The 13,604-nt window shown below is 46.9% G+C and overlaps 1 protein-coding gene across 13 annotated transcripts in view; it reads right to left on the reverse strand.

Annotated features, from left to right (window-relative positions):
- The window catches only part of POR (cytochrome p450 oxidoreductase), a 100,097-nt gene that overhangs the window by 49,410 nt on the left and 37,083 nt on the right, over window positions 1-13,604 (reverse strand). For 2 of the 13 annotated variants that reach the window (XM_070567698.1, XM_070567704.1), the window contains exon 1: window positions 3,919-4,147. The exons of 4 other annotated variants lie outside the window; for them this stretch is intronic. The gene's annotated coding sequence lies outside the window, so the exon portion shown is untranslated. Of the gene's footprint in view, window positions 1-3,918; window positions 4,148-13,340; window positions 13,507-13,604 lie in introns of those variants that run through there. 7 more of the 13 variants (XM_008535346.2, XM_070567700.1, XM_008535347.2 and 4 more) reach the window with 7 other exon arrangements.

The raw sequence follows: 13,604 nt of genomic DNA on the forward strand, positions 1-13,604 counted from the left end.
CCCAGGTTCAGCCAGCAGAAAGCTGTGCCATTCAGCAAAACCTGAGCTTCTGCTGGGCAGCAAGGACCAGTAGCCACATAAGGCTGCTATGGGCAGAGCAGGTCCTAGGCAGTGCCTTCCTTCTGTCTGACAAGTGGCTTCAGACTCACTCTTCCCATGAGCTGACAGGAAGCAAGACTACTGAAGAAAGACCATCTGACAGAGGTGGGCATCCACGTCTTGAAAGGTCAGACTTTATCAAGAGGTCAGGCCGGATTTGGGCTCAGGCCTCAGATGGCATTGTTTTGTCTCCCCCAGCTTTGCCTGCATTTCACCTTGACATTAGGCCACCGCCACACATTAAAGGCTGGTGCCAATCAAATGTGTATTGAGCACCACCTGTAGGTCATCTCTGTGGTCTGTGTCTGTGGGTTCATATCATGCTTTTAAGTTGCAGGATTTGGGGAGGAGGGTTATTAAAAACTCACAATGACAGGGACAGGTCAGTAATAATCAGATGCCACGGTGACAGAAGACTGTCTTGTGATGTCTATAAAAGCACTGACAAATATTACACCATTTACAGGACTGTCCATCAGCGGTAAACCAGTAGCTCTTGACGGTTTCTTATTGCCCCGACCACGTTCTCTTAGGGAGCAGGAAGACAAAATCCTTTGGTGCTGGCCTGACATTACACCAGGCTGCGCTCAGGATAGGTACACTGGGTCACGAGAGATGCTCCTGAGGCTGACGGTTTAATCTCCCTCTGGCAGACACTTGGCCACAGCAAGCTGTGGGGACACACCTGCACCTGCTGTGGCTTCCTGTTAGAAAAGATGCCCACCACATCACACAGGCAGGAGGGGCAATGAGGACATTTCTCTAGGCCACAGTACTGGGAAAACGTGTCCTCCGAGAACTGACCCACTTCCCAAGTGGCTTAATGCACAACTTTATGCAACATCTGTGTAGGCAAGGTGACTCTGCTAGGCTCCTGGCTTCCGTAAAAGGACTCAGTAGTTTAAGCAGCTTTTTCCTTGTGACTCCACCACCTCAATGGATAAATTCCAGGACTGCTGTGATAGGGAGAAGACTCGGGGAGGGATCAGCCCCAGCGTTTAAATGCTTCAGGCCAGAAGCGACACATGTCACGCCCTCTCACAGATCGTTAGCTGAGGTTAACTTCAAGAGGGCTAAGAAATGTAGGGGCACAGAAGTAGGCAGTGAGCAGAGAATGCGTGTGCTGCAGGTGTGCAGGCCTCACTCGAGGTGGTGGGGAGCTGGTGGCAGAGCTGGAGGGAGGTCAGCTGCTCAAGGACTCACGACCTATGAGCCAGATTTCTAAAAGGGAGATATTACTCACACACTGTAAAATTCATCACTTTAAAGTGTACAATTCAGTGACTTTCAGGACATTCACCCACTGTGCAGTCATCATGGCTAATTCCAGAACATTTTCATTGCCGCAAAAAGAAATCTTGGGCTCATCAACAGCCACTCCTCATTCTGGATCTGTCTTCCCCTCTTCCCTCTGGACATCAGGAAGCTGAACAAATGCAAAGAGCCTCTCGCAGCCACAGACTATCCTTAACCCTAGGTGCCCCTCCCTCAGTTTCTATTTGCCTCTTCTATTTATTTTTTCTAAATAAATACCAATTGCAACAACAATGAACATATATGAAGCATTTACATCATGACACTCTACTATTTCGTTTCATCCTTGTGACAGTCCTGTCAGGTACAGAGCTGTAATCATCACAGAGATTAAAGCACCTTGTTCAAGTCAGGGAGTTGATAAACAGTGGAACAGGGTTCAAACCCAGACAAAAGGAACCTTGGCCACAGCAAGATGACAGAGTGGCTGGCATCAGAGCCACTCTATCATCCATCTGCATGTCCTTCAAAACCTTTTTAGAACAAGGCAAAGTTATAGATAGAAGTTGCTTCACTGAATGACCTGGGGTTATTTTGCAGTCCCTGTACCATTGCGTGGCTGTACCATTAGGTGACAGCATTGCTCAAAATTAAATAACCCCTGGAGACATGCCACAGGGGCGCCTACCTTTCGCAGGTGATGGGTGATTGAGACACCATGGACCTGAGCACGTGTGGTCTGGATGCACAGAGTGCAGCAGAGGGCATTGGAAAACCACTGCTGTGTTTTCCTCTTGTTTTAAAAATTTTTTTTTTTTACCTTGAAAACCCTATGATGAGACAGTCCAAAATGAAATATGAGATAGTGCTAGAAGATGAGACTCCCCTGCCCCAGGTTGGAAGACACTCAAGCGGCTCCTGGCTAAGAGCAAAGACCAAGTATGAATAGCACTGCTGCTGATGACACAACCAGATTAAGGCCCGAAGGATGTCCAGCGGCTGAAACAGACAAAGACGAAAGTCCGATGCTGAACAACAAGTACAACGGGAACACGGAATGTGAGAAGCAGGAACCAAGGTAAATGGAAATTGTAAAGCAAGAAATGGAACGTTTAAATATCACAGTGCTCGGCATTAGCCAACTAAAATGGATGAGAATGGGACACCTTCAGTTAGATGACTACAAAGTGTTCTACTACAGAAATGACAAACTCAGAAGAAACGAGTGGCTCTAATATGGAGGCACAAGCAATTAGGGCTCTAATAGCATCAGTCAGACTTCTGGGAAGACCTATTAACACAACCATGTGTGAGTCTGTGCTCCAACCAAAGATGCTGAAGAAGACAAAACCGGAAGATTTTATGCAAATATCCAAGAAGAAACTGATCATACACCAAGACAAGATACGCTCAATGATAGGTGACTAGAATGCAAAAGCAGAATCAAATATCATCAGAAAATTTGGACTAGGGGTCAGAAATGGCAGGAGACTGCCTCACGGATTTCTGCAATGCCAACAAATATGTGCTTCCAGCAACTGAACAGACGACTGTCGACATGGACATCGCCAGATGCCGATACAGAAATCAGATAAACCACATAACTGGAAGCAGGAGATGAAGAGGCTGTATTCTCTGCCAGAACAAGACCAGGAGAAGATTGAGGTCCTGATAACGAACTGCTAACATCAAACAGCAGAGCACAGCTGAAGAAGAGCACTAAAAGAATCCTAGTGCTAAAATAGAACATAAACAACACTCCCAATGAATTTAAAGTCCACATAAAAACCAAATTTGCATTGATAAACTTAACTGACTGAGAAGCAGAACAACTGTGGGGTGAGACCAGAAATATCATTAAGGAAGAATATGAAAAGCCAGCGCCTGAAGCAGAAAGAAAAACATTGAGATGGAGGAGAGAAGAGATACTAAAAATTGTTAAGGAGAGGCGAGGAGCAAAGTAAAAGGTGACAAAAGCAGGGTTTGAATCCTGAATGTAGCTTTTCAGGGCCTATCAGAAAGAGATAAAGGGGACCACTCTAGTGGCCAATACAGAGATAGAAGAGAACCACAGAAAGGAAAAGAGGTCTCTTCCAGAAGGTTCAAGAAATCAACAGGAAATTTAAACCTAGATAAGCACTGCTGAACAACCAAGAAGCACACTATCTGAGCAGGAGGAAGTGAAGGGAAAGTGGAATCGGGACACTGAAGATCTAGGCAGAAGAGACAAAAGAATGACAGACGCCTTTGAGGAAGATTTCTACGAGGAAGAACGTGTAATTCTAGAAAGTGAAGTGATAGTTGCCCTGAACATAGTGAGGAGAAATAAGTCACCAGGGGTAGATGGAGTTATTTCAAGCCACAGAGACTGAATCTGTCAAAATCCTAACAAGGATATGCCAACAAATATGGAAAACAAAACAATGGCCTACAGACTGAAAGCGTTCAAACACATCCCAATGCCCAAGAACAGAGATGCCAAGCAGCGCAGTACCTACAGGACCACTGCTCTCATCTCCCAGGCAAGTGAAGTGATGCTCAAGGTGCTGCAGCAAAGGCTTTTACCTTCCAGGGAGCAGGAAATGCCTGCTGTGCAAGCTGCATCTTGAAAATGGAGGCCCATGAGATCTACCTGTGATTATTCATTGGCTCTTGGAGTGCTCCAAAGAATTCCAGAAAGTCAGGCTATGTTTCACAGACTCTAGGAAAGCCTTTGACTGTGTGGACCATGAAATCCATGGGCTGCTCTGAAAGAAACAGGCGCACCTCTGCACTTGATGGTCCTGATGGTACCCTGTATGGCAGACAAGAAGCCACTATCAGGGCAGAATACGGAGAGACAGAACAGTTTCCTACAGGCAAAGGTGTCAGACAAGGGGGCATTTTATCTCCTTATCTGTTTAACGTGCATGCAGAATGTATCACATGAAATCTGGGCTAGACTCAGATGAAGGAGAAGTGAAACTGATGGAAGAAATATCAACAATCTAAGAAAGGCAGATGACATCACCTCTCTGGCAGAAAGCAGCAATGACTTGAAACAACTTCTGGAGAAAGTGGAAGAAGAAAAGGCCAAAGCAGGACTGCATTTGAACATTAAGAAGACAAAGATCATGACTAAGTAAGAACTATACAACTTTAATGTCAACATGAAGACATTGAAATTGTTAAAGATTTTGTTTCTCTTGGTTCCGCCATCAATTTAAATGGAGACTGCAGCCAAGAAATCAAGAGACGACTGAGACTTGCAAGGGCAGCAATGAAAGAAATAGGAAAGATCACCAAGTGCAAGGAAGTGTCATTAGAGACCAAAGTCAAGATTATCCACACCCTCATATTCCTAATTACTATGTATGGGTGTGAAAGCTAGACAGTGAGGAAGTCTGGCAGGAGCAAAACGGATTCATTTGAAAGATGGTGTTGGAGGAGAGCTCAGTGGATGCCCTGGACTGCCAGAAAGATGGACGAGTGGGTCCTAGAGCAAATTAAGCCTTGAACAATCGCTGGAGGCAACAGTGATATAACAGAGGCTGTCCTCCTTTGGGTACCTCATGAGAAGCCAGGATTCTTATGGTGGGAAAAGTAGAAGGCATCAAGAAAAGAAAAGAAGACCAAACATGAGATGGATTGACTCCATAAAGGAAGCCATAGGCATGAGTCTACAGGAGCTCAGTAGGGCTGCTGAGGACAGGGCATCGTGGACATCACTCATTCACAGGGTCACCAAGAGTCAGAGCTGACTTAAGGGCACGTGACAAAAACAACTGGAGACACGGTAGAGGCTGGTGTCTGGCTGGGGCTATCTTGCATTTCTGCACTGTTCAACAGGCCTGGCATGGTGCTCAATACATATTTGCTGAATGACTGAATTAACAAAATCTCCGAGACCAGAGTCATCACTCCACACTTGGAAGAGCATGTTGGCCCTTCAACCAGGAGCATCTGACCAGAACTTGTGCTGCCTCCTGAGAACTCCCAGATCTGTCTATGGTCACCACTAAGATGCAAGAAGCCAAGGTAGGCTTTTCAACTTTCACAACAAAATGGCAGGACACTGTGCATGGGACGTGCTAAGAACCTCAGGACCTCCACTATGGACTGTCTGCCTCCCACCTCTGGCAAAGGGTCTCTTCCCACTCACTCTCCCAGATTCTCCGGCTTTACCCCTGCCTGACAAAATACATCCCTCTGATTCTATTGTCTTGCTCCCATCCCCTCAAAGATCTGCCCTTACAGTATTATAACAGAGCCTGAACTTTTCTGCCTTCACCCGAGTGGGTCCCAGAAAGGTCTACCTGTGGGTCATGCTCCTCTGTTCTTTAGAACATTCCCTCCACTCTAGCCTAAGTCATCATCATCCTGTCAGTCTGTTGCACACACAAGTGCAGTCTCAGTACCCCCCAGAGGGCCTGGTACCCACGAGGTACTCTATAAACACCTGCGGAGTACGGAGGCTGCTGCGCACTGTCTTATTCAATGGACCTTGCGTGCAGGCCCAGGGAAAAGTGTTTCTTGTGATAAACTCATCTGCTTCCTTTTTTCCATAAGATTTGTTGTGCAATCTCATCCTTCTTTGCCTTGTCTTCCAGGAAGCTCTGAGCTCAATCACAATAGCTTCCCTTGACTGTCTTTTGGTACAATTACCTGCTTCCCAGGGTCCTCCTCTCAAATACTAGTTCTTTCCATAGGTTTTGGTTTGCTAAAGAGAGTATGGGCCTTGGCATTCAATAAACTTAAAACCCAGCTGAGCCATGAAAGAACATGAGCCTTGCACGTAGACAGACCTTAGTTCAAATCCCAGATATGCCACCCACACACCATGACACCCTGGGCACCTTACTTATCACTCAGCCTCAGTCCCCTCACTGACCATCCTCTCAGTGTTGTGATCATCACATGAAATATAAAATACCCAGCACAGGACCTGGCATACACTCAAGGGTTAGACTAGATCCCTTTTATTCATTTCATTAGAATTTTAAAAATAAAATTTATTCATGTTTTTGGCATGTTTTCTGATTTAGAAACATTTAGAAAGACAGAATACTATGGGGGGGTTACCCAAGTTCTTTCTCTTCTTCAATTAGAAAATGATTAACTATTGAACAAACTATCAACTGCAGGAGGAACCTGAAACATTTAAAATTTCATACCTGGATGAAAAACTAAAATCCTACAAAAAGTTCATATTGCACCTTAGAATAATCTTGAAAAATACAGATCAGACCCAATAGTGACATCTGGCCTCAGTGAATACGCAGGAGAAAGCTTAGCAGTCCACTTGGGAGAAAGAAGCCATGATCTTTCAGTCATCCATTTATCCCTCTGATCATCCAGTTAGTACTTACTGAGTGACTACCTTACGCCTGGCGCCGCTCTATGCACTGGCTTACACACTTACAGAAATGATGAGGAAGTTCCCTCTCCTCACTGAATCCACATTCTATTCCAACCACATTGCTGTTAGGGAGAGGGAGAATTAGACTCCCTTTATTATAAGCCACTTCCATATCCTTTATGGAGGTAGATGGAGAAGGAAAAAAACCCACAGAACACTAAGAGAGAGCAACTCTAAATTCTTGTGCAAAGGAGGGGTGATAAAGGAGGGCTTGGAGATAATCTAGCAATGGTACCATGGACAGATCTTGAGAAGTGCTGGGGAGGAAGAATTATGGACTCAGAGAGGCCAATCAGGGGGCTAGCACAGAGGCAGTGAAAAGGGCAAAGCAGTGGGAAGAGATTCAAAGACTAAAAGTGGACAGGACCGCATGGTGGCCGAAACCCAGAATAAAGATGAGGGAAAAGGGGAAAAATGTCTTTTGTCCTTAGAGCTTCAGAAATCAGGAAGATTGGAAGGTCACTAACGTGGGTAGAGACCTTGCTGGTGGGGGTTTCAGGTAGGCCGGATGGGGCTTTTTCATCACTGCTGTGGTTTTAAACAACATTTTAGAGTTTGCAAATCACATTACAAAAGGGACTGCACCCAACATGTGCTCGTAACACATGTGGTTTCTTAAACAGTCACAAAGGCTTTGAAAAACTGAAACCAACAAATGCCCTTCTTCACAAGACCACAGATCCCTGATGGAAAACTTTCCCATGCCTGGAATGTGTCCCAACCCAAACCCCACCCCTGAAAGCAGCTGGGCACAATTGGTTAATATATTCCGTGCACTCAAGAACCACCACCCCTGTTTGCTGTGTTGAAAACCAACCCCAAATGACCTACAGATACACAGTCAACATCTCTGGGTTCAGAGAAGGTGAGCAGAAGTTCATGTGTTCCTGCCCAGACCTCAAACCTTTGTACAGACCCAGCCTACCCAGTGCAATGATGATGTGTGTCCTAGGATCAAAGGCTCGCAAGATCATGGCACTCTTATACAAGCACCAAAGCAAGAGGGGATGTGGAGGCTGAACCCGGCCAACAGGGTGGGGTGGGCAGGGCCACAAGAAAAGGCACTGAAGATAAAACTAGGGGAGATAAAAAGAAATGACAAAACATGATTCATAAATTTCACCTAGAGGTAAATCACGTAAGTCCCATCGTCCCCCTCAGGGTCCATCTTCCTCCTGTATGACAACCAGGGGGACTAACACCAGCTCCTTCCATTCCATTTGCCTACTGCAGGATGTGTCTAAAGAATCTAGTTCTCTGAGAAACAGTCCATGGCTGACGGCACCACAGTGTGGGCCATCACTACATTCTTGAAACTGACTAACTTCTGGGAAGCACGCAAACAGTTCTCTCAGCTGTGTACAGAAACTATGCAAAGGAGATCAGAATGCCTCGCCCTCCTGCGCTCCAATTAAAGGATAATTCTTCAATTTCCCCCCACCACAGTCACCTCTTTATAAGCGAAATAAGTAAGCCCCCTATACCAGAAGTTTTCCACACAGAAGAAGGACCAGGTCCCTAGGCGCTTTGTCCACAACACACCCAAGTGTTAACGGAGTTGCCACACCAACCAGCATCAGGCAAAACAGAGGCTGATGAATTGGCTCCAGTGGCCTCAACGACCAGGAGCCATCAGCTCGCAAGGAGCCACGGTTTGCCCCATGGGACTCCTCCAACTTCACACACACTCACATCCCAACAGATACCCAACTAATACAAACACCTCACTTGGAAAGGGGGTTGGGGAAGGAAAAACACTCCTAAGACATAGAGCTCTAAACCAGAATGATACAGATTTTGTCAGAGTGAGATTGCTAAATGACGAGTTCACCCAGAGAGGACAGTGGGCAGCAAGAAAGCTGAAAATCTAATACAAGAAAACACTGCTCTGTGCCAGTCACATCACCAACCTATGGAACAGCATCCCCACCACCTGGTATGGTTCATGAGACCCCTTCAGGTAAGCCCCAACCACTTCCAGGCCTCATGCAACCTGCACCCTACACTCCCAGAGGGGGTGTGCACTGGTGGGCTCAGGGAATCCCTACTTACTCTCCAAGACCCAACTCCAATGTCACCACTTCTATGGAGCCTTGCATGATCCCCCACAACAAGGCAGCTTGTCCTGAGTGCTCCCCAGCGCATACCAGGCTCAGCACCAAAAATAGGCACCTTTCACACATTATCTCAAGAATGAACTCAACACTCTCTGCCGTGTTGTTCACCTCTCTGCTTGTTCCCCTCCCTGTCAGAGTTCTCAAGTGCCAGAATCAGGCCCTACACACTGAAGCGTAGACCCTGAGGGCCCAACATGTGTTTCTTAAGTGTCATTCCACAGAGATGGAAACATTGCCAAGAACAGGGAGAACTAACTGCTGAGAAATAAACACAGGAGGTAGGGGGAGCAGGGAGTCTTTCCCCCACTACATGGATGGAGAAGGTAAGGTGTGGAATGGGCCAATGCCTGCATAAGTTGGTAAGCTACCTCTGACCTGGGAGCTTCTCCCCTCCCGCGCGGCGAGTCCAAATTTCCACCAAATGCCAGATAACAGAACTGCACAGGAAAACAAGTTTTGTTCTGTAGGCTACATAATAAGAATAATAATAGAAGAACTGGCATTGTCTATCTCTCTGTAAGATCCTCACTTCATTATGTTCCTTACACTATAATGAAACGTACAATGAGACATACAAGACATACTTACTTGTGCTTTGTGGTACTGAAAGCGAGGAGGAACAATCATATTATTAAGTAATTATATATATATTAGGAGATTTCCCTTCCATCCACCAAAAGTAAAAGAAAAACAAAACATACAACAATCCTCCACCGTCAGAAAATGAGATAACACAGCACAAAAAGGAGTGAGGGCTCTGGAAGCAGATGGCCCTGGGTGAGGCCTCAGATTCGCCCTCACAGCCTGGAGCAAGTGATTTTGTTTCTGATGTGGCCTCCCAGCTGTGGAGAGGGCATGGAAACACCAACCTTTTGGGGTCATCAGAAAAACTTAAAAAAAAAAAAAAAAAAATATATATATATATATATATATATATATGATGTGTGTGTATGTACATGCACACAGGTGTATGTTTATTACAAACTTAGCACACACAGAGTCTGGCATAAATTTTCCTGAATTAAAAGCACCTCTGCCATTAGCAGCTAGTCTTCACAACAGGTCTTAAAATTCTGAATTTAAAAATGATGAGTCTCTGCTGGTGGGAACATAACAAGATACCATTTTTGGAGGGGAGTTTGGCACTATCTATTGACATTTAAAGTCACACCATTTCTACAAACACATACACACTCCTCTGCATGATTTATCTCCACTGAGAAAATGTCTCAGCGTAAGGCTGTGAAGGACGTTCACTGTTGATAATGCGTATTTCTACAACAGCCTTTTTTTTAAAAATAATGAGCACTTTTTTAAAAAATACATTTTTACAAAAAGCCATTTCTCCATTTCACATTCTTTTAGGATTTGCATTTTTAAATGACCCTGTCTATAATAGAAAGTTAAACCCAAATTATCGATCACCATTTCACAAACCATGAGTGTTTTTTGTCTCCCCTACTAGAACATCAGATCCACGGGGGGGGTTGTGTGTTGTGTTTACTTTAATCCCCTCTACACCTCAAATAGTGCCTGGGATGTCGTGGTAGTCAATATCTGTTAAACAAATACACTGAAAAGCTCACAAACATTGTTCCAGGTCTTCCACACCTAGGAATTCATTATGCAAAAACACTTGCCCAATTGCACAAAGATAAAGAACTGCTGCTGACTGCAGAAGAATTCATAATAGCAAAGAGCTGCAAACGACATAAACTTTTTTCAATAATACGGGTTACTAGAATCTTCTGTCATTTTTATTTTTATTTATTTAAATTTTTTTTGAGGAAGATTAGTCCTGAGCTAACATCTGTGCCCATCTTCCTCTACTTTCTATTTGTGAGGTATGCTGCAGCATGGCTTGACAAGCGGTGCCATGTCCACACCCGGGATGCAAACTGGTGAACCCCGGGCCGCCGAAGCAGAACGTGTGAGCTTAACCGCTGCACTGCCAGGCTGGCCCCGTCATTTTTAAAAAGAATGAGGTTGAAAAAAACAAATGAGGTAGATCTTTACATAGTGAGATAGAAAGACATCATGTTAAGTAATAAAAAGCAAGCTTCAGAACAGTATCACTAGTTTTGTGTCTAAAGTTGAGTTAAAAATTTCTGTTGTTACAAGCAAAAAACAAGGTACATAATAAATGTTTTTATTTGGGAAGAAAAATAACTGGAGAATATATACACACCACTAACGGTGATTTTCTGTCTCCGTGTAGGGCTATGAGGGATGTTCATTGTCTATATTACATATTTCTGTAACAGTTTTTTTTTAAACAAAGAGCACTTGATATTTTTGTAAACAGAAAAAACACATTTTCATAAAAAGTCATTTCTCCATTTCACTTTTTTCTGATTTTAAACTTTAAATGAATCTGACATATAATAAAAAGTTAAATCCCAAAGCATTAAACTGAGGCCCACGGGCCTGGGGGTGGTTTGTCAAAAGGCACACGGTGCTAGTGCCAGCCTGAACTCAGGTTGCTGACCCTCCCTACTCCCGCCGAAAGCCCTGGGAAGCAGAGATACTGCACTGGCAGCTGTGCCCTCTGGAACCATGAAAGGTCTTACAACTACAGAAGCTTCTATCAGGGGGAAAAAAAAAAGTTGCTTAAGAGCTGAACTCTTATGAACTCGAAACGTTCCGTGGGTGTCACAAGCGAAAGTTCTGGATTTGCCGAGCACTTCTGACTTCAGATAGATAGTCTTTCTCCTAAGGACACACGGACATATCTAACTCAGATCCTGATTTTCAAGGGGTGAGGCAAGGATGGACCCAGTGTCACCGGCAGGTCCTAAACTTTCAGGTTTGTCAGGCAACCCACATCTCCTGTGGCTGTTTATATACTCACACTGCCCAGGAGTATTCACCTGCCTTACTCTTGCTGGCTGCGGGCAATGCCGCTCCTCCCAGGTGATGATGTACATCCCTGGGGTTCCTTTCATCCTAAACCTCCCTGTTATTGTTTCAAGTGCTAGATCTGAAGAACTGTGCAGTTAAGATCACTCCGAAGCTTTCAGCAACACAACTGCAAGCTAACATTCCATTCTCTGAAATGCAGACCCGCTATTTGGCCACTTGAGACAATGATCACTAACTGCCCAAGGAAACAGTTTCCCACAGCAGGGGCATGAAAATCCTGAGAAGCTCATAACTGACCACTCTCTCAAAAGGAAAAGAGAGCTCCCTAGAGGGACACAAAGACAAGAAAGTGATCCCTCCTAGGTACACTGCTTTCCTAGCTGGGACTTTGGGATCTTTCTCTGATCACGCCAGCCCACAACCATCCAAAGGGGATCTGTGTGGGCAGAACTTGTGAGTGGTTAATGTATCAATGTCTTCTCCCCCAACAGGAGAGAGGGCCGGAGGAATTCCAGCTTTGCACAGTGAGGACACTGGAGACCAGAGGGTTAGTTAACCGCTCAGCTTAAAGCAATGTTACAGTTCTCAATGTCACCCTCCAGGACCTTGTTGTTTTGATCCTCAGAACATCGACCCTGCGCGGCAGCAAAATGAGCTGTATCACTCTGCTACTGAGGAGGAAACAGAGGCTCAAAGAAGTTAAGTGTCCTGCCAAGGTGCCAAGATTCAAGCCCAGGACCACCCACTCCTCCCCCGTCTCCCTTGCTAGCACTATTCTCTAGGTTGGCCAAGCTCAGAGGGAAGGCTGCAGTTTATGGGTCTAAGAGAGACAGCAGGCACATTCATGGAGACGGCCCCAAACTCCTCAGCATTGGTCACCAGCCTACACAAGGGTGACTAGCCTTAAATGAAAAGCAAAAAGCCGAGGTCAAGTACCCTGAAGCAACCCTCCCCACCGCCTACAAGACCTCGACCTCTTACCCAATTGCTCCCAGGAGCTAAGGATGTCACGGCTGCCCAGCTGAGCCCGGCCAACGACCTGTCGCCGCGGCTGCCAAAGCACCTGCCTGCGAGGGGCACTGCCCCCCAAGGGTACCGCGGCCTCGCCAGCACGCAGAGGGATTCCCGGAGAGGCCGGGCTGGCGGGCTCCCCTAAGCCCTCGACTGAGCCCACCTGATGCTGCAGGGTGAGACTCCGGCCCCATTCGCATTCATCGAGAGCCTCCTACGTGAGTTATCCCAACAACTGGCCGCCTCCTGAGGCATATCGTACAGATGGGGAAACTGAGGCTCGGAGAGGGAAGGGGGCTCAGCCTGAGGGTGGGAGCGCGGGGACTGGAGCCGGAACCCCCTGACGCCGAGACCCAATCCTCGGCCGAAGGGCCCATCGGGCGTGCTGAGCCGTGCAAACAACTACCCTCAAGCCGCCGCGAGAGGTCAGGTGGAGGGGAAGGGCCGAGGTGGGAGCCGCGCTTTCCGCGCGAGCGTCGGGTGAGACACGCAGCGACTCGGCCTGAGAGCCCGCTCCAGCGCCCAGGTCCCGGGCGGCGGATGCCGCCAGAAGTCGTCTGGCCTCACAGCCCCCGCACCCGAAGCCCCGGCGCCCCTACCTCGCCAGCCCCGCGCCCGCGTACTCGCCCACTCACCGCTGGCGGCCCGGCAGCTCTGCCGGCACCTGAGCAGGACGCAGGCCCGAACCACTGGGACGCTACCACCACCGCGCGGGCCGCGGGGGTGGGGGCGTGGCCGTCGGGGCGCCGCCCCGCTCAACCGGGCAGCGCGCACGCCCCCGGGGCCAGGCCTCCCCCCTGCGAGTCTGTGCTCTTGGTACAGCCCGACCGGCCACGCCCCCTCGCCTGCCGGCTCAGCCGCCG

The sequence above is a fragment of the Equus przewalskii genome, chromosome 12 (genome assembly GCF_037783145.1).
Source record: "Equus przewalskii isolate Varuska chromosome 12, EquPr2, whole genome shotgun sequence".
Taxonomy (NCBI): domain Eukaryota; kingdom Metazoa; phylum Chordata; class Mammalia; order Perissodactyla; family Equidae; genus Equus; species Equus przewalskii.